The sequence below is a fragment of the Rhinoraja longicauda genome, chromosome 21 (assembly GCF_053455715.1).
Source record: "Rhinoraja longicauda isolate Sanriku21f chromosome 21, sRhiLon1.1, whole genome shotgun sequence".
Lineage (NCBI taxonomy): Eukaryota > Metazoa > Chordata > Chondrichthyes > Rajiformes > Arhynchobatidae > Rhinoraja > Rhinoraja longicauda.
The window spans coordinates 31,485,532-31,504,699 of NC_135973.1; the positions used below are offsets into that span (position 1 = coordinate 31,485,532).

A 19,168-nucleotide genomic window follows, 5' to 3' on the forward strand; every position below is an offset into this window, starting at 1 on the left:
GATTTCTGCATCAGAGAATGATGGAACCATGTCCCTTTCAATGCAATAGTTCGACCGGAGCTGGATGGGGAAATCTGGGCAGTGTGGTCCCAGCAGTAAACATCGTTGGCAGAATGTCAAACTAAGATTCTACCAGGTAAGCCAATTCCTTGGCAATCATCCCTCAGGCACCCGACCACAAATTAGCAGTCGCCTCATCAACCCCTCCTCAACCTCCACTCTGACCCCGTGATCCACTGAGATCCAGGCTCCCACAATCTTTCACCGTTGTCCCCTACCCAACACATTCCCCTGAGCTGCAACTTTGAACCACAGCTCCACAAAGCCCACCCCCAAACATTACCCATGTCAGGTACCTCTTACCATCCCTCTCCACTTGTTACATCACACTTCCATCCATTCCATCATCCTGACCAAAACCCTCCTGTTGGCTTCCACTTGCAGCAACAAGCCACCATTGCCAGAGTCTGATAACCTCTCCCCAACCATGCCAATGATCAGTCACTGCCCAACTTCAATCATCCATCGCCACTGAATTCTTCCATTAGACAATAGACAATAGGTGCAGGAGGAGGCCATTCGGCCCTTCGAGCCAGCACCGCCATTCAATGTGATCATGGCTGATCATTCTCAATCAGTACCCCGTTCCTGCCTTCTCCCCATACCCCCTGACTCTGCTATCCTTAAGAGCTCTATCTAGCTCTCTCTTGAATGCATTCAGAGAATTGGCCTCCACTGCCTTCTGAGGCAGAGAATTCCACAGATTCACAACTCTGACTGAAAAAGTTTTTCCTCATCTCATTTCTAAATGGCCCACCCCTTATTCTTAAACTGTGGCCCCTTGTTCTGGACTCCCCCAACATTGGGAACATGTTTCCTGCCTCTAACGTGTCCAACCCCTTAATAATCTTATACGTTTCGATAAGATCTCCTCTCATCCTTCTCCCACCGTGCAACAGGCAGAGGACTGGCCTATCTGACCCAACATGTGCCCAATGGCCACCGTATCCACCCATTCCTAGCCTTGTTACAGAGTAGCAGGAAACACATTTTCAAATCCCCTACAAATACACAACACACGTTCAGTTGCATCTTTGAGTATAGTGGAATCTTTTCCTAAGCCTTTAGTAGAAAATGCAAACATTAAGTGGCAGCATCATGTTAACATAAGTGGCCACCATGTATATGTACCGCATAGAGCAAACACATTTCCTGCATGTGGTTTGAACAATACTAGTTATAACTATTCAATGATCACTCTTAATGCAAGAGGGGATGCAGGGGACATTTCTTTAGCTACGAGTCAAGAGTCAAGAGTGTTCAATATGTACCGGATGGGAACAATGAAATTCTTACTTGCAGCAGCACAATAGGTTTGGAAACACCCTACTCAACACTGAGTACTCAAAACTGTCAGAGTGAGGCCCAACACAAATTGGAGGAACAGCAGCTCATATTCACTGGGGCAGCTTACACCCCAGCAGTATGAATATTGACCTCTAACTTCAAGTAACCCTTGTGTTGCCTCTCTCTCCATCCCTCCCCCATCCTAGTTCTCAGACTAGTTTCACGGTCCTGATCAACTTTTACTGGTTGTATGCCACTTTGTCACCTTCCCCTCAGCTAGCAATGATCTATTCTACATTTTCCTTGAACTTTGTCCCCTTTGATCTCTCATTTTCATACCTTACCCTTCCATATCTCTATGTCTTCCCCTCCCCCCGACTCTCAGTCTGAAGAAGGGTCTTGACCCGAAACGTCACCTATTCCTTTTCTTCAGAGCTGAGTTACTCCAACATTTTGTGTCTACCTTCACTGTAAACGCCATGGCAATGGTGGATTAACAGACAGGTAAACGCGAGAAGGAGAGAGGAACAGGGTAAAATGATGGGTTATGGACGTGGGGACGTGGCTGTGGGGACGTGGCTGTGGGGGCGTGGCTGTGGGGACGTGGCTGTGGGGACGTGACTGTGGGGACGTGGCTGTGGGGACGTGGCTGTGGGGACGTGGCTGTGGGGGCGTGGCTGTGGGGGCGTGGCTGTGGGGGCGTGGCTGTGGGGACGTGGCTGTGGGGACGTGGCTGTGGGGACGTGGCTGTGGGGGCGTGGCTGTGGGGGCGTGGCTGTGGGGACGTGGCTGTGGGGACGTGGCTGTGGGGCCGTGGGGACGTGGCCGTGGGGACGTGGCCGTGGGGGCGTGGCCGTGGGGGCGTGGCCGTGGGGACGTGGCCGTGGGGGCGTGGCCGTGGGGGCGTGGCCGTGGGGGCGTGGCCGTGGGGGCGTGGCCGTGGGGGCGTGGCCGTGGGGACGTGGCCGTGGGGACGTGGCCGTGGGGACGTGGCCGTGGGGACGTGGCTGTGTTCTGCAGCTGCGGCTCACCGGCAGTCTCTCTGGTTTTTTTTGTTGTTTTTTTGTCATTGTCGTCGTTAAATGTACGTTTTGTTTTATTTTTAACTCTGTGTATGTGGGGGGGTGGTGGGGGGGTTGGGGGAAACCTTTTTTCAAATCTCCTCCTCGACGGAGATGCGACCTTTACCGTGTCGTATCTCCGTTCGCGCTACGGCCTAACATCGTGGAGTCGGCGATCCAGCTGGGATCGACCTCAAAGACTCCGGTCGCAGGGCCTGGACTTACCATCTCGGAGGCTTCGGCCGTGGGCCCTGCAGACCGCAACATCGGGAGTTCGCAGGTCCCTGGCTGGCGACCGGCTTTTGGGAGCTCCAGCCGTAGCAGCTTCGACCGCCCCGAAGCGCAAGGTACGATCGACCCGCCCGCAGACCCTTCATCGCCCTGCGTGGCTCGGCCGCAGCACTTTCCATCGCCCGGTGGGGGCTCAGGACTTTCATCGGCCTGCTCGGCTCGGCTCGGCCCTGGGACTTTCCATCGCCCGGTGGGGGCTCAGGACTTTCATCGGCCTGCTCGGCTCGGCCCTGGGACTTTCCATCGCCCGGTGGGGGCTTCAAAAAGTTGGGAGCCTCGATCACCTCGTGGCACCACGGGAGAAGAACGAGGAGGAGATAAGACTTTGCCTTCCATCACAGTGAGGGTATGCCTAGAGCAATCACTGTGATGGCTGTTTGTGTAAAAAATTATATCTGTGTGTCTTGTGCTTTTTAATGTCTACTGCCGGACCCTGACGTGAGAGGACGCTGGCGTTGAGTATTGGCCGCTTTTCCGTCAGGATAGTTTGTCTGTTTGTTTCTATGTTAATTGTTTTTGTAAAGCGCTTTGAGCATGTGATAAGGCGCTATATAAAATAAATGAATTATTATTATTATTATTATTAAGTAAGGAATGCTGGAAAAAGACTTGCTTGGAGCATAAACCTTGGCACTGAGCTGCTGGACTGAGCAGTCTGTAGACTGAATAGTCTAAAAGGACTGAATGGCCTGTTGCTATATTGTAATGTTCAATATGCTAACATCTTCTACCCTGCTACAGATTCCTGCAGTATAATTCCACATATGGACTTCATATGGACCTCATATGGACCTCACTTTCCTGCCAATCTCCAGTATCCATTTCATCATCATTTCATGTTTCATGTATTTTGTGCTTGTAAGACTGCTGGCAGATCAATTTCCCTCCTGGGATAATTAAAGTTCTATTGTATCGTATCATATCATATCAAAACTTACAAAATTCTTAAGGGGTTGGACAGGCTAGATGCAGGAAGATTGTTCCCGATGTTGGGGAAGTCCAGAACAAGGGGTCACAGTTTAAGGATAAGGGGGAAGTCTTTTAGGACCGAGATGACAACGTTTTTTTTCACACGGAGTGGTGAATCTGTGGAATTCTCTGCCACAGAAGGTAGTTGAGGCCAGTTCATTGGCTATATTTAAGAGGGAGTTAGATGTGGCCCTTGTGGCTAATGGGATCAGGGGGTATGGAGAGAAGGCAGGTACAGGATACTGAGTTGGATGATCAGCCATGATCATATTGAATGGTGGCGCAGGCTCGAAGGGCCGAATGGCCTACTCCTGCACCTATTTTCTATGTTTCTAAACTAGAACATATTCATCTTGTGGCTTCACTCTGTGGCTGCCCGAATCTAATGATTGGGAAACTTATTCCCAAAAGTTTAAATCAGACCACGGAGGACGTCCTAGAGTCATTAAATCTACATCCCCCCATTTCCCACCACATCACCATCTCCTGCCCTGATATCGTCCAGTTATTAATGGCCCCTTATGCAACTCTCTGCACTGCTCCCAATCTCCACTGCTTACTACCTCTCCCGAGTTAGTGGCATCTGAGCACCAGGATATACTGCTCATTATTATTTCATCCAAGTTAGACTGAAGAATATTAAATGACACCCATCATTTTTTTAAACCGGTTCTTTATCAGATTATGGATCTGCTTAAATTTGTTGGCTTTCATCCTGGATTCTGACACTCACAAAATTCCATGCTCCATTAAACATGCAAATTTATAGTCAAGTTTTCCAATTCCTTTCTCTTGGTAAACTGATAAAGATTGTCTCGAATACCTGCAGCATTCCGATAGCAACTGCCTGTCACAGAATCATTTCTGCTAAAGGGAAACATGCGATGAACTTATTCAGAGCCCAACTTTTTTTAAACTGTCGCTGGTCACATGGGATGCTGGCGTAGAATGTTGCCTATGGATAGGCATTTGTCAAAAATCATTTTAAAATCCCGCTACAAGCTGTACTGCATAGTACACACCAATGTAGTAATTTCCTACAAGATTTCATCGGGGTTGAGCAAAAGGTACTTTCTAAGAAGCCATGTTAATAATATATTCTTATATAATTTATAATAATCTATTATAACAATAATATAATAATATATAATAATATAATAATAAATCTAATAATGCAAATAATAATACTACTACTGCTACTAATAATAATAAAATATCTAATAATTATATGTATATAATAATATAATCCTTCCTCTGTGGTTGTTCAGAATACCTCTAATGACACCAACGACAATTGAAATCAAATTAATGAACCCTCATTGTTCTGATTATTTATTGTTGCTCCTTTTGAAAGCTGTCATAAATTATTCCCTGCAATCTGTGAATACAGCTAGTAAATTGCCAAATGCATAAACAAGCAGCTGACTGAACATCCCAATGATTTAAGAGGATATTTTCAGACCCCAAATTCCTCCTGGATAAAAGCTCCAACACTTCGCTGCCTGTAATAATTAGCTGCCGCGATTGAAGTGGAAACTGGTGACAATTAAGCAGCTGAAACATCTTTCCATATCCTGTGAGCGCTTCAGAATCGTTCTGGATAAATTATTCAATAGCTGTGTGCAATCTTTAATTACCATCTGAGTCTTAGCAAAACCAAAAAATGGTGCTCAAAAAAAGCCTGATATCAATTCCTGCTCCGCTGAGAATCGTTGGCAGTTTCCACATACACAGTTAACCATTTTAAGTTAGATTTTTTTATTTTTTAGATTTAGAGATATAGCGCAGAAACAGGCCCTTCGGCCCACTGGGTCCGTGCCGCCCAGCGATCCCCGCACATTAACACTATCCTACACCCACTAGGGACAATTTTTACATTTGCCCAGCCAATTAACCTACATACCTGTACGTCTTTGGACTGTGGGAGGAAACCGAAGATCTCGGAGAAAACCCACGCAGGTCACGGGGAGAACGTACAAACTCCGTACAGCCGGCGCCCGTAGTCAGGATCGAACCTGAGTCTCCGGCGCTGCATTCGCTGTAAGGCAGCAACTCTACCGCTGCGCCACCGTGCCGCAGTCACGGTGTTAGTTTGATCTTAAATCCCTGACGCACTTAGGCGATTTTTTAGGCGACTACAGGCGACGAGGCTGTCGCCACACGGTCGCCGGGGTGTCGCCTGTACGGTCGCGAGTCGTCTCCAAAGAGTTGCAGCGTTTTTCTGGTCGCCAATGGACTTTGAAATGTTTAAAGATTTTCGCCGACCGTTGGTTTGACGCCAATGATCATAGCTTGACGTCTCCTGACGTAGGCGCTGTCATAGGTTGCCGTCAGGTTGTCATCAGGTGACATAGGTTGTCGCCAGGTGACCTAGGTCGTCGCCAGGTGACGTAGGTTGTCGCCGGTGCTGACTTCGTTGAATTCCATTGGCGACTACCTACGTCAACCGGCGACAGGTACCGGCATCAAAACCGGAGGCCAAAATGATGTGAATTATCTTCAGTTGTCGCCGACAGGGTCGTAGCTTGTCGTAGCTTGACTTTCTAAGTCACGACGATTGGGTCGCTGGTTGTCGGTAGCTTGCCGTAGACAAGGCGGCACAGTGGCGCAGCGGTAGAGTTGCTGCCTTACAGCGAATGCAGCGCCGGAGACTCAGGTTCGATCCTGACTACGGGCGCCGTCTGTACGGAGTTTGTACGTTCTCCCCGTGACCTGCGTGGGTTTTCTCCGAGATCTTCGGTTTCCTCCCACACTCCAAAGACGTGCAGGTTTGTAGGTTAATTGGCTTGGTAAATGTAAAAATTGTCCCTAGTGTGTGTAGGATAGTGTTAATGTGCGGGGATCGCTGGGCGTCGCGGACTTGGTGGGACAAAGGTCCTGTTTCCGTGCTGTATCTCTAAATCTAAATCTAAAAAAATCTAGACATTGTCGTAGGGGCGGGTCCAGTCGCCGTTTTTTCGGCCAACTGCTACGGCGTGGACTTGGTGGGCCGAAAAGGCCTGTTTCCGCGCTGTATATATATGATATGATATGATATGATATGACTATGACAGTCACCTAATAAAACGCCTAAGTGGGACAGGTCCCTTATGCTCTTTTTAGGACTCTTGACATGCAAGATCTTTGCACTAAGATTGTTCCAAAGGTATTATCATCACCTTAACACTGACAGCAATTTCTAGGCCGATAGTCATAGAGCTAAAGAGCATGGACACAAAACCTTCAACCCAACTCATCCACGCTGGGCAAGTTCCATAACAGTCAGTCCCAGTTGCTTATGTTTGGCCCATATCTCCCTAATCCATTTCTGTCCATGTATCTTTTAAATGTTTTGTACCCACCTCTACCATTGCTCCAAGCAGCTCGTTCCAAATATGCACCACCCTCTATGTGAAAAAGATGCTCCACAGGTCTCTTTTAAATCTTTTCCCTTTCAGAAGCTATGGTCTCTAGCTTTAGACTACCCTGAAACAGGCTATTCCTCTATCTGTCTCTTACAATTTAAAGACATCTATAAAGCCATCACTCAGCCTCATAATGCTCCAGGGGAAAACAATTCCAGCTTATCCAGCTTCCTTATAACACAAAGCCTCTAATCCCGATAATTCTATTTTGCACCCTTTCCATTTTAATGGCATCCTTCCTATATCCTGATGACCAGAACTGTACACGTCTTGTAAAGTACTCGAGTTCTCTCCACTTGCCTTCTTCATCAAACAAAAAACATTAGCTACTCTAGACTCCTCCAGAACCTCATCTGTGGCTAGATTACATGCAAAGATCTTCATCAGGGCCCCTGCAATCTCCTCTCTTACCTCTCTTAATAACCTGGGATACAGCCCTTCAGTCCCTGGGGATTTATCCACCTCAATGGTCTTCAAGAGCCCAAACATCTCCTCCTTCTTGATCTCAAACTGCCCTTGAATATTAGTATTCTCCACACTAATCTCACTGTCCTCCACAGCCTTCTCCTTGGTGAATACAGGTGCAAAGTACTCATTTAGTACCTCACCTATATCCTCTGACCAAGCACAAGTTTCCCTCCATTATCCTTGAGCAGTCCTATCCTCGCCCTGGTTACCATCTTGGTTTTAGTGTCCGCATAAAAAGCCTTGGATTTTCTTTAATCCGACTTGCAAAACATTTCATGGCGTCTTTTGGCCCTTCTAACCTCCCGCTTGAGTTACTTCTTACTTGCTTTATATTCCTCAAAGGCCCTGTCTGCTTTCATCTTCCTAAACCTTACATTTCCTTTTTTCTTTTGACCAAATTGACAACCTCTTTGGTCATCCAAGGTTCCTTCATTTTGCCATCCTTATCCCTCTCGTTGGAACATGCCAGTCCTAACACACAGCTTAAAATGGGATATTATATTCTCAGTCCGACATTATGAGTTTCATTCTGTGGCTGCTGATCTAATCTGGCTCCTACCAAGGATAGCATGGTGGTGCTGCTGCCTCACAGTTCCAGAAACCTAGGTTCGATCCTGACTATGGGTGCTATTGGTGTGGAATGTGTACATTCTCCCTGTGACCTCATATGTAATCTTTGGGTACTCCGGCTTCCTATCCCAATCCAAAAAGACATGCAGGTTTGTAGGTTAATTGGATTCTGCAAATTCCCCCTAGTGTGTAGGACATAAAACGAGTGCACAGGTGATCGCTGGTCGGCGTGGACTCGTTGGCCGAAGGGCCTGTTTTTCATCTCCCAGTCCCACCCTCCAGCCCTGTAATCACACAAGACTCGACACGGTTTGCACAGATGGACGTACAGGGTAAATGGTAGGGAATTGAGGAATACAGTGGAACAGAGGGATCTGGGAATAACTGTGCATTGTTCCCTGAAGGTGGAATCTCATGTGGATAGGGTGGTGAAGAAGGCGTTTGGTATGCTTGCCTTTATAAATCAGAGCATCGAATATAGAAGTTGGGATGTAATGTTAAAATTGTACAGGGCATTGGTGAGGCCGAATCTGGAGTATGGTGTGCAGTTCTGGTCGCCAAATTATAGGAAGGATGTCGACAAAATGGAGAGGGTACAGAGGAGATTTACTAGAATGTTGCCTGGGTTTCAGCACTTAAGCTACAGAGAGAGGTTGAATAGGTTGGGTCTTTATTCTTTGGAGCGTAGAAGGTTGAGGGGGGACTTGATAGAGGTTTTTTAAATTTTAAGAGGGACGGACAGAGTTGACTTGGGTAGGCTTTTCCCTTTGAGAGTGGGGAAGATTCTAACAAGGGGACATAACTTCAGAATTAAGGGACAAAAGTTTAGGGGTAACATGAGGGGTAACTTCTTTCCTCAGAGGGTGGTGGCTGTATGGAATGAGCTTCCGGTGGAAGTGGTGGAGGCAGGCTCGATTTTATTATTTAAGAGTAAATTGGATAGGTATATGGATGGGAGGGGATTGGAGGGTTATGGTCTGAGAGCAGGTAGATGAGACTAGGTCAGAGAAAGTGGTCGGCGTGGACTGGTAGGGCCGAACGGGCCTGTTTCCGTGCTGTAATTGTTATATGGTTATATCACTGACTGCCTTTGGTTTGTAATGGAGCCAATTAGTTGTTTCAGCTCCAAATTCTGAACTTCCTCCTTAAATCTACCTGCTTCTTCACCACTCTCTTTTACATGAGGTCATTATTTAAAACACCACGTCTTTCACCAAACTGTATAACTCCTGTGCTACTATGAAGATAGACACAAAATGCTGGAGTAACTCAGCGGGTCACGCAGCACCTCTGGAGAGAAGGAATAGGTGACCTTTCGGGTCGAGAAACCTTCTTACAGACTGAGGTTACTCCAGCTTTTTGTGTCTGTCTTCGGTTTAAGCCAGCACCTGCAGATCCTTCCTGCACGTCCTGTTCTACGACGTTATTTGATGGTTCAGTCAAGGTTTGTCTGACGTTTCATCCTATGAAACTCCTGAGGAATGTTTGACTCTGTTTTTGGTGGTGACTGTGTCATCTGTGCATTACCACAACGCATGACTTCACAGAGCTCCGTAAACAATAAATCCAGATAAGTGAGTTTATGTATCTTAATTAGTCACATAGCACAAGTGAGCTTGTACCTTCTGTTAGTCAAAGCCCTCGGGATAAAGGTGTATTTACAGTAATAGTTGCACAGCTTGTGAGGTGAGTGACTGTATCACTGCCAATCTCAAAAAACAAACAGCCACCTACTGTTTTAGGACTTTTCACCGTCTTTTGTTTGTAAGACATCTTCTTTAATTCAAAGCTTATGCGGTTAACTTGGATAAAGGTTCATAATTCAGGGAGCAAGGAACTTAGAGGTTCAAACCATAAAAGGACGACACGCTATTAATGTGGACCCGGAATGCTGGAGTAACTCAGCGGGACGGGCAGCATCTCTGGAGAGAAGGAACGGGTGACGTTTTAGGTCGACAGACACCCTTCCTCGGCGCTATCAATGTATTCACACGACCGCACGAGATAACAACTCCGCCTTCTTGGCGTTCTGACAAACCCGGGGAATAGTAAAGAAAGACGCAAAATGCTGGCGTAACTCAGTGGGTCAGGCAGCACCTGAAGAAGGGTCTTGACCCGGAATGTCACCCATTCCTTCTCTCCAGAGATGCTGTTTGTCCCGCAGAGTTACCCTGGCATTTTGTGTCTATCTTTGGTGTAAACCAGCTTCTGCAGTTCCCCCCTACCACTGTAATTTTTTTTTTCCTAATCAGATGTGCAGCACTTTGGTCAACGTGGGTTGTTTTTAAATGTGCTATACAAATAAAATTGACTTGACTTGACTTGACTACACATCTGTGGAGAATATGGATATGTGATGTTTTGGGCTGAGACCCTTCTTCAGAATGACTGCTGGGGTGGGGGGGGGGGGGGGGGGATAGAAAGCTGCAAGACAGGAGGGGCAGAATAAAGTGTGGCAGGTCAGAGTTGAACACAGGCAAAGAGGGGGGTTTTGATAGGCAGATGGTTGGACTTAGGCCAGAGATGAACACACAAAGGATTCTCACACCTTGGAAAAGGGAAATAAATAGTATATATCAGACTTCTGTACTGTCTACCACGTTGATTCCTGTACAAAGAAAGACTCTCGCAGCTGATGCCATGGGTGATGTAACACAACATGTACCACCGGCAGCAAGATTGTAATCCGCACTGGTGTGAGAAAAAACACCTCTTATTTACCCATAGAAGAACATTTTCTTAATTCTATGTACTCTAGAAAGCGTGTGATTTAATGGGCCAATGTTTAAATTGTATTAGTCCTGACCTCCAGATGCAACATCACGAGTATTGTTTGACCGCTTTGCCCATGGAGGTGAAAGTCACGGTTGGTCTCAGTTTCCTCGCCTCAGGGACATGGCTGCAGCTGTCGCTGGGCTCTGCCAACTCTTCACACTTTGCTGGTCACTGCTGCATGTGGGCAGGAGCAGTCTGCTCGCCCCCCCCCGAGCACCAGCAACCGGACAGGAGGTGGGGGGGAGTCGGAGAAGGGCCGGGGTCTGACCTTCCACACCCTCAAGGTCGGCTGTGGGAGGACACCCTGAGGGAACAAGGGCCGAAGAGGGCCGTGCAAGGGGAGGGCCGGCAGTACGTGGGATGACTGGAGTGGAGGCAGCGGCTGCAACGGACCTTTCCAGCTGCAGGTGGGACTGTAAAATGGTGCCAAAATGGCTCCTCACGCATGTGGACACAGTGGGCTGTCCTGTTCTAAATAGGCCATTTAGAACTGAGATGAGGAAAAACTTTTTCAGTCAGAGTTGTAAATCTGTGGAATTCTCTGCCTCAGAAGGCAGTGGAGGCCAATTCTCTGAATGCATTCAAGAGAGAGCTAGATAGAGCTCTTAAGGATAGCGGAGTCAGGGGGTATGGGGAGAGGGCAGGAACGGGGTACTGATTGAGAATGATCAGCCATGATCACATTGAATGGCGGTGCTGGCTCGAAGGGCCGAATGGCCTCCTCCTGCACCTATTGCCTATTGTCTGTACATTTTGTTCAGGGGTCTACCACTGATTTTCCGGCGCTTTTAGTTCCAGGGCCTTTCTGGATTATCCGTTTTTGCCGGACCAACAGAGGTCACAGCCTCCGAGAGGAGACCGGCAGTACAACAGTACCTGAGCAGTCTGCCTTGGTCAAAGGGGAGCCGAGACTTCGGCCCACAAAGTCAAGATTAGAAGTCAGCTACAGGAACTGATCGGCGGGTTGGGCCAGAGTTCCAGAGCCCCTGCCGCATGCGGAGAATTCGACGCACCGTTTGGCCGTGGAAGTCGGCTACAGGAACTGATCGGCGGGCTGGGCCGGAGTTCCAGAGCCGTGGACACAGGGGGAGAATTCGATCAGCGCGGAAGTCCCGATGAGGTCGAGATCACCGTCTCGCCCGGCCGGGGCGTCACATTTTCAGGGGGGATTCCGAGGGGGATGTCAAGCTGTACTGATTGTGCTTCTGTCTGTGGATAATCACGCTGAAAAAGGAATTACACTGTACCGTGGTACACGTGATTAAAAAAGAAACCATCGAACCAGGATTCACAAACCAGAGTGATGAAGAGGAAATGTATAGGGAGGGACTGCAGATGTTGGTTTAAACCGAAGACAGACACAAAAAGTTGGAGTAACTCAGCGGGTCGGACAGCATTGCTGGAGGAAAGGAATAGGTGACTTTGGGTCGAGACCGTAGAGTGGGAGAGCGGGAGGAATCACAGAGGGGGAGCAGCGAGTGAGGATATTGCAGAACTCTCGTCAGAGAGAGGACGAGAACTTCTTCCAAGTAGAAACGTCACCTATTCCTTTTCTCCAGAGATGCTGTCTGACCCCCTGGCTTACTCCAGCTTTTTGTGTCTATCTTTGATGAAAAAACATGGAAACATAGAAAATAGGTGCAGGAGGAGGCCATTTGGCCCTTCGAGCCAGCACCGCCGTTCATTGTGATCATGGCTGATCATCCACAATCAGTAACCCGTGCCTGCCTTCTCCCCATATCCCTTGATTCCCACTAGCCCCTAGAGCTCCATCTAACTCTCATTTAAATTCATCCAGTGAAATTCATCCAGTGAAAGAGGACACTTCATCTAGTTTTTATCAGAGCAGACGGAGGAAGACTTGGATTTACTCCAGATGGTTCGTTGCTCACGGAAATACCTGCATTTCACGCTTCCTCAGAGTACCAGCTTTACAGAGATTGCACCAGAGATCCCAATGGAGATATCCCTGAATATCTGGAGTCTGGAGCCCCTGACTGTTCCCTGGAGAGAGTCCATTGTCATCCTGCACAGAGGAAATATCTCCCACCGATCCTGTTCCTCACCAGAATTGAAGGAAACTTTGAGGAAAACCTTTTGCATTTAACGTAACATAATTTCGTCCAAAAACATGTTTTTGGATGACAATAAAGGCTATTCTATTCTATTCTATTCTATTCTATTCTAGATGAAGGGTCTCAGACCCAAAATATTAAGTGTTTCTCTTTCAATAAATGGTCCGCTGAACTTCTAAGCGTTTCCAGCATTTTCTGCTTTCTCGTCAGGCTTCCAGCATCTACAGTTTTTGATTTTCTCTCCATTTCCATCTTGCCTAAAACAAATTTGCCTCCAGATCAGTTCTGTTTAAACAGGATTAGTTGGTACATGATGTTCTTTTTGCAGGACATCATGGCCTTAGGACAAAATAATAGTTATAATAGTTCATAAAGTTGGACTCAACATTGATCTACATATCATTAGCTGACAGAGATTATATAAAAACTCACCATATCATTAATAATTTACAATGAGATTATTACTTGATCACAATACAATATTATTCAATGTGAAAGACATTACGGTTTTAATAAAATCAAAAGTAAGGCGGTAATTAGTCTAGGTCTTGATGAAATGACTAGAAAGGTCTCGAACCAAAAGGTCACCCATTCCTTCTATCTAGAGATGCTGCATGTCCCGCTGAGTTAGTCCACCATTTTGTGTCTATCATGATGAAGTGACAATAGTTTTAGATTATAATGTTGCATTCACACGGGATGATAATTCTAAGATTGGATACCTCTTATTTTAGGCAATGTGTTTCTCAAACTATCAACAATTGGTTTATTTTGCAAATCTAAACAAAAAGCAGAAGATGCCGAAAGGTTAGAAGCTATCTATGGGCATCTATGAAAGTAAGACACAGGTTAACACTGTGGATAGATCTGCAACTGAAGCATTCACCAATTCACTCCCCCTTAGACCCTGGTGGGCCTGTTGGTATTCTGGTATGAAAATGATAGCAATTTTGGTATGAATTTTTTCTCTGTGGAGATTCAGTTGAAGTCTAATTGCAAAGCTCAATCATTTTAATATTCGTCATCTTAAAATGCCAAAGGTAGCTCTCAATTCATGAGAATCACTCCATCAATAACAGTGTGGAACTATTTCTTACTATAGCAGTCTCACCAATCCATTCTCAATCCATGCACGATAAAATAAGCAAAGTCTTTAGAGTATGTGTAGAAAGGCCTGGGTAGTGGGAGATTCTAGGATCAGACGCCATAGTCTCAGAATAAAAGGACGCACCTTTAGAAAAGAGATGAGGAGGTATTTCTTTAATCAGAGGGTGGTGAATGTGTGGAATTCATTACCACAGATGACTGGAGGGCAAGTCAATGGATATTTTTAAGGTAGAGATTGACAGATTCTTGATTAATAAGAGTGTCACGGGTATATTGGGAAAAGGCAGGAGAATGGGGTTGAGATGAAAAGATAGATCAGCCATAATCAATGGCGTAGACCTGATGGGCCAAATGGCCCACTTCTGCTCCTAGAACTTATGAAAGGAACTGCAGGTGCTGGTTTATACTGAAAATAGACACAAAGTGCTGGAGTAACTCAGCAGGTCAGGCAGCATCTCTGGAGAAAAAGGAGATTTCTCACAGAACACTTGTGTTGAAAAAACTTATAATGAGCTTGATAAAGTCCCACATGATAGGTTGATCCAGAAGATTAGGATGCAAGGAATTCACAGTGACTTTGTTGTGTGGATTGAAAACTGGCCTACTGATAGAAGGCAGAGTGTTGCAGTGGGAGATTGTTATTCTTGCTGCAGGACTATGACTAGAGTAGTTCCACAGGGATCTTTGCTGATACCTTTGTTGCTTGTGATACATATAAATGCGGTTTGACATAAATGTATACAGGTTGGTTTGTAAGTTTTCAGATGACACCAATATTGCTGGAATTACAGATGGTAAGGAAGGCTGTCAAGGTATATTGTTGCAGGAATGAGTAGGTTAACCTATGATGAGCGTTTGTAGGCACTGGGCCTGTACTCGCTGGAGTTTAGAAGAATGATAGGGGACCTCATTGAAACATACAGAATAGTGAAAGGCTTCAATACACAATAGACAATAGGTGCAGGAGTAGGCCATTTGGCCCTTCGAGCCAGCACCGCCATTCAATGTGATCATGGCTTATCATTCTCAATCAGTACCCCGTTCCTGCCTTATCCCCATACCCCTGATTCTGCTATCATTAAGAGCTCTATCTAGCTCTCTCTTGAAAGTATTCAGAGAATTGGCCCCCACTGCCTTCTGAGGCAGAGAATGCCACAGATTTACAACTTTCTGACTGAAATAGTTTTTCCTCATCTCCGTTCTAAATGGCCTACCCCTCCCTTATTTTAAAACTGTGGCCCCTGGTTCTGGACTCCCCCAACATTGGGAACATGTTTCCTGCCTCTAACGTGTCCAATCCCTTAATAATCTTATATGTTTCAATAAGATCCTCTATCTTCGACAGAGTGAATGTGGAGAGGATGTTTCCACTAGTGGGAGAGTCTAGGACTAAAGGGCATAGCCTCAGAATTAAAGGATGTTCCTTTAGGAAGGAGATGAGGAGAAATTTCTTTAGTCAGAGGGTGGTGAATCTGTGGAATTCTTTGCCACAGAAGGCTGTGGAGGCCATCAATGGATATTGTTAAGGCAGAGATAGATAGATTCTTGATTAGAACGGGTGTCAGGGGTACTGGGGGGAAGACAGGAGAATGGGGTTAAGAGGGAGAGATAGATCAGCCATGATAGAATGATGGAGTAGACTTGATGGGCCGAATGGCCTAATTCTACTCCTATTCCTTATGACCTCATGGCATATAGACCAGCTACAGAAATGGGCAGAGGAATGGCAGATGGAGTTTAATCCGAGCAAGTGTGAGGTATGCACTTTGGGTGGTCGGAATACAAGGGGAAGTATATAGATAATGGCAAGACTCTGGACAGTGTGGATGCACAGAGGGGCCAGAGGGAACAAGTCTCCAGCTCCCTGAAAGTGGGAACACAAGTAGACAGAGTGTAACGAAGGCTTGATGTTGTGGACATTTAGTTTACGAGTCTGGAAGTCATGACTTTGGTTAGGCCTCATATTGCATGCAGTTCTGGTCACCACATTACAGCGGATGTAGAGGTTTTGGAGAGGGAGTGGAAGAGATTTATTAGAATGATGTCTGGATTAGGGGGGTATTAGCTACAAGAAGAGGTTGGATAGACTTGGATTGTCCTGTCTGGAGCACCGGAGGTTGAGGGGGGTCTTGATAGAAGGAAATACGTTTATCAGAGGCATAGACAGTGCATGCCAGAACCTGTCTGCAAGGGTGGAAATGTCCAAGACTAGAGGGCATCATTTGAAGGTGAGAGGGGCAAAGTTTAAAGGGGATGTGCAGGGCAAGTTTTTTTTTTACTCAGAGGGTTGTGGGCAGTTGGAATGACTGCCAGGGGTGGTGGTGGCGGCGGCGGTGGTGGCAGGTACAAAAGTGCATTTCAGAAGCTTTTAGATCGACACATTTAGTTTTAGTGATACAGCATGGGAACAGGCCCTTCGGCCCACCGAGTCCGTGCCGACCAGCAATCCCCGTACACCAACACTATCCTACACACGAGGGACCATTCACAATTTTGTTACCGAAGACAGATTGACCTACAAACCTGAACGTCTTTGGAGTGTGGGAGGAAACTGGAGCACCCAGGGAAACCCACATGGTCACGAGGAGAACGTACAAACTCAATACAGACAACACCCCTAGTCAGGATCAAACTCGAGTCTCTGGAGCTGTAAGGCAGCAACTCTACCACTGTGCCGCCCTTAAATAAGCACGGATATGCAGAGAATGGTGGGATGTGGATCATATGTAGGCTACTGAGATGAGTATTTTCTTGACATCATGTTTGGCACAGACATTGTGGGCTGGAGGACCTGTTCCTGTGATGTACAGTTCTATGTTCTATGAGTTGTGTGCAGTTGAATAAAATGCCGGCCTTGACAAATAATGATCTGGTAACAGAGTATATTAAACATTTCAACCGTAGAACTTAAAGGATGCAGATAGAAACCAAAAAGAACTTTGGCAACCCGAAGAATGGAGGGACTTAAGGAATCCAAAGAATGTTGGAACCAAAGATCCGAAGGTCAAATGATGCCAAGAAATCTAAAGTATGTCAAAGCCAATGCAAAGAATGTTGAAAGAATTTACGTAACTCAGATACTTGAATGATAGAGGAACATTAGAAATCTGACTGGAAGTGTATCACACAGAAAGAGGCTTGATTTGGGAACAAAATCTGCAGGAATGTCCATCGCTCAAAATTACCGCCTTCGGTCACACACATTAAATTACAAGGGAAGATCATTACCACCGTAAATTATTTTGCAGATGAAAAATCCAAGGTGAGATTAGCACACATTATAAAATCAGAGATTTGCTGATAGAAAGACTTCAGTCAGCCTCTGACAGGCAGCACTGAACAAACCAAGGAGGATTCACAAAGAGAAGGTGAAGTACCTCAGCTGCACGGAGGCAGAGAGGAAAGCTCTTCAGCGGGCAGTCCATAGAGCTCAGAGGACCATCGGAACACAGCTACCAGCCTTGGAGAGCATCTACAACACACGATGCCTCAGAAAAGTCACCAGCATCCACAAAGACTCTTCACACCCTTGCAACAGTCTGTTCAAACTCCTTCCATCGGGCAGACGATACAAGGCCTTCTACGCCCGCACCTCCAGACTCAGGAACAGCTTCATCCCCAGGGCCATAGCTGCTATGAACCGGTCCTGCTGAGCCGGATGGTCACATCGCACAGCAGATCGACTTGCACTTTATTCTGTTTTAAAACTGTTACAATTTGTTTCATTGGGTTGTTTAAATTAATACTGACTAGCTAATTAAATTATTGCATCATATGGGAGGCGCATTCCCAATCTCGTTGTACCCCTGTACAATGACAATAAAGATATATTGTATTGTATTGTAACCTTTTCATTACAATGGAGGCAAGACACAATCACAAATTTAAAGTTATGGAATTATAAATTAAAATTACAAACGTCGCTGAAATAGAACAGGTTCCATAAATTAAATATTGACAGAATATTACTGAGATATCACTCATCATCATCGTCATTCCAAATTCATTGTCACTTCGATGTATTTGTGTGCTGCTTTCTCAGCTGGTTTTATTGCCCATTCACATTACTGGATTTGGGAAGATGGTTTTCTCATTGGGAAGGCTCTCTCCACAACTGCTGATGTAATTAACAATGAAACCGTTGTCAAAAGTTAACCAAAACTTAATATGGATTGTTGTCTTTTGCAGATAAATCAATTTTGTTAAACTATTTCTGTATTTGTAAGTGCAAGCACCTCAGGTCATAACACAAGATGAAGCATTTTTTCAAGAATTTTAAAAAAAAAGGCTTAAGGGGATAATTTAATGCAGTCTGCTTCAAATGAAGGAAACTGATGAACAAGTAGATTCTCAGTAATACACTTTCAGCTTGATTCAGAATTCAATATGGCTTTTTTATGATCTTCACTATTATTGAGTCAGATCAGAAGAAGACTGTTAGCCGTGAAGCAGTGGAGTTACTGCCTCACAGCTGCCTCAAAGACCTGGGTCCCATCCTGACTGTAGGTGCTGTTTGTATGGGGTTTGTACGTTCTCCCCGTGAGGTGTGTGCGATTTCCCCGGAATCTCCGGCTTCCTCCCACATGACAAAGACGTACAGGTTTGTAGATTGTAAATTGTCCTTCGTGCACGTAGGATAGTGTTAATGTGCGGGGATCACTGGTTTGTGCAGACTCAATGGACTGAAGGGCCTGTTTCCACACTGTATCTCTAAAACTAAAACTGTTGGGAGCTAACGGCTGCCTTTTGAAGGTCCTGTGATGCTGTTGGATTTTGGTAATATTTTTCTACCCTACCTCCTCACCAAAATTAATGGCAATGACCTCAGCATCCTGTCACCAGCACTGGAAGGGTAAGGGAAGAGAGCACACACCCGATCGATTAGTGGGACAATTGTCTTACTGATCAATGGATTTCAAAACTTGATTTCTTGATTTATTTTTCTTACTTACTCCGTCTAAGCCACGTTAGCTGCTAGTCAGAGAACCTTCCACGTTTCATACAGCACCATACTGAGCCTTGGGATCACACTTAGCTAATTGCCCTAAAAATTACTCCGCTTTCAGAAATCACCTCAGACTCTTCTACGATGCTACAGGGC

The 19,168-nt window shown here is 45.8% G+C and overlaps 1 protein-coding gene across 4 annotated transcripts in view; it reads right to left on the reverse strand.

Annotated features, from left to right (window-relative positions):
* Positions 1 to 19,168, reverse strand: part of fbxl16 (F-box and leucine-rich repeat protein 16) — a 175,364-nt gene that overhangs the window by 108,392 nt on the left and 47,804 nt on the right. The gene's annotated exons all lie outside the window — the stretch shown is intronic.